This window comes from Alosa sapidissima, chromosome 13, assembly GCF_018492685.1.
Source record: "Alosa sapidissima isolate fAloSap1 chromosome 13, fAloSap1.pri, whole genome shotgun sequence".
In the NCBI taxonomy this organism is placed as follows: Eukaryota; Metazoa; Chordata; class Actinopteri; order Clupeiformes; family Clupeidae; genus Alosa; species Alosa sapidissima.
Window position 1 is genome coordinate 24,299,170 of NC_055969.1, and position 2,806 is coordinate 24,301,975.

The 2,806-nt window shown below is 45.3% G+C and overlaps 1 pseudogene; it reads right to left on the reverse strand.

Moving 5' to 3' along the window:
- Positions 1–1,733: 1,733 nt before the first annotated feature.
- LOC121681068 lies at positions 1,734–1,868 on the reverse strand (annotated as a pseudogene).
- Positions 1,869–2,806: the final 938 nt, after the last annotated feature.

Below are 2,806 nucleotides of genomic sequence, written 5' to 3' on the forward strand. Positions count from 1 at the left end.
ACAAAAAAAGTACTTTACTCTACTTCAAGTGTACAAATATAAGTATCTGGCAAAAAACAATGATTGGGTGCAGAGTAGAGGAACTGCCCAATGGTGAGAATATAGACACGACAGATTAAAGATAACACACAAAAAAAAGTGTGCGGCCAGATAATAAATGTCCATAAAGCTCCAGTATGCCAAACTGCAATCATGCAGCAGGGACAGCTGACCGAGCTCACAGGCCTCAGTGTCCAGTTCAGAGGGGTGGTGGGTGATTTGCAGGCAAACCACGGTTTAATGTTTATTATGCCAAACGCTGATGAGTTGCATATTTGAATAATATAGCGGTTGACCCTTGAGCAACTCATTAAGGGTATTGCATCCCTCAGGTTGAAATCACTTAGGTGGCGAGCTGCAGGCCAGACACATTGATTTCTGTTGAGAGCCCACATCAAACCACCGCACTGGGAGCAGCAGAAGCTGGACAGCCGTGGGGGAGGCCACACTCTCTTAAAATCTCCTCTCTCTGTCTCTCTTTCTCTCCCTCTCACTCTCCCCTATTTCCACTCCCTCTCTACCACTCTTTCTCTCCATCTCTCTCTCTTTTTTCTCCTCTCACTCTCTCTACCCTCTCTCTATTCTCCTTCTTTCCTCTCACCCACCTCTTTCTCCCTCTCTCTCTCTCTATCTCTCTCTCTATTTCTCCTCTCTCTTTTCTACTCTCATGTCAGAAAGCACAGACCAGGTCAGTACTCTGACATTTTGCTTTGTGTTTTGGATGAATTACAGTTTAATCACTGCATTACCATAAAAAAAAACTTCCATTACAGCTGTGATTACATTAAAAAAAAAAGGTTTCACTCCAATTGGATTCACTCCAATTTATGTTTATAAAAACCGTCATAGTCCAAACAGTATTTTGTTACCACAACAAAACATCCAATTGTACGTGTTAGCTGTAATGCTGTGGATGAAACTGGGGAGTCACTGTGAGCAATTTTGTTTAAGCTCACTGTGTGCATGTTTTGTCCATGGCAAATGTTTTTTTTTATTCATTCCATGGTTTTTCCAGGTGGCTCCCATGTGTCGCAGTGACAGCGGGATTCAGTCCTGGCTCTCTAAGGTGACTAATGTCTAAAACTAATAATGCAAAGTGATTTCATAAAAGTGGATGTCATGCCGCATGCTGTTTCATATGTCTCTCTCTCTCTCTGAGCTTTTTGTGAAAATCAAATCATAATATGCACAACAGCGAAGACACGGTGGAGTAGTTTGCAGCAGTGGTAACATCACTGACGGACAGTCAATTCACCCGAATGCGATTCCCGCCATTATATGTCCGTATGACTTTGGATAAAAGCATCTGTTAAAAATCACTCCGCTTTAACTTGAACATGTGAATACATTTTCCTCAACTGCATTTGGGGGTTAAATATCAGCCCTTTTAATTTGACCATGCCTGCTCAATAGCTCAATAGCTGCCTATACACACCCACTGCATATAAGTAAGTAAGTATAAGTATACTCTTTTGATCCTCTGAGGGAAATTTGGTCTCTGCAATTGTCCCAATCCGTGAATTAGTGAAACACACTCAGCACACAGTGAACACAGTGAGGTGAAGCACACACTAATCCCGGCGCAGTGAGCTGCCTGCTACAGCGGTGCTCGTGGAGCAGTGCAGTGAGGGGTTAGGTGCCTTGCTCAAGGGCACTTCAGCCGTGCCTACTGGTCGGAGTTCGAACCGGCAACCAGTAGGCCACGACTGCCCCTTAAGTCCCCCACTACCACAAATTATGCAATCGAGATTCCCACATTTGGGGAATTTGTTCGGGTCAGCTACCGCCGAAGTGCAATGGCAGAGCTTCGCCTCGCTGCTTGTGCGTGTGTTCTTCATTCTTCATGTGCTGTATTCTGTAAGCCTGTAACCTGAGGTGTGTTCAAATTCCCAAACATAGGCAAACATTTGCAAACGTTAGCAAACAGTTTTCCGTTAGCCTTGAGTTTTCGGCGAACAATCACAAACAGTCTGAGGAGGCAGTTACAGTAACATACAGTGGAACTGGACATGAGTTTGACAAAGGCAATAATGCAATTACCGTTACAATGGAATGTTAACACCAAATCGTTCAAATTTAACTGTTCAAAGAAAACATGTTCACCACGAACGTTCTCCACTGTTTGCCAAATTTGAACCAAGAATCAAGAATGAATCAAGAGGAATCAAAAGGAGACAGCCCTCCAAATCTCCAAACGCTCAATCTGCGTTTATGTATTTATTTTATTTATTTTTCTTTTAAGGTTTATTTAGACATGGACTTTGCACATTAATGAACATAAAAATGTAAATGCGCCAGAATTAGGCAAAATGGCTATTTTGCATCTGTTGTCCATGGGCCGATGTTAACAGGCCAGATGTGCCTAAAAAAAACTCTACACACATCATTGCAGACCTAAAAGACAAAACAACAAGTAATGTCGTCTGGCACTGCCACCCACCCCACACCACACACACCCCACACCGCACACACTCCAAACCGCACACACCCCACACGCCACACACCCCACACCACACACGGCACACACTCCACACCGCACACACCCCACACCGCACACACTCCACACCGCACACACACCACACCACACACACCCCACACCGCACACACTCCAAACCGCACACACCCCACACGCCACACACCCCACACCACACACGGCACACACTCCACACCGCACACACCCCACACCGCACACACTCCACACCGCACACACACCACACCACACACACCCCACACCACACACGGCACCCAGCACACACCCCACACGGCA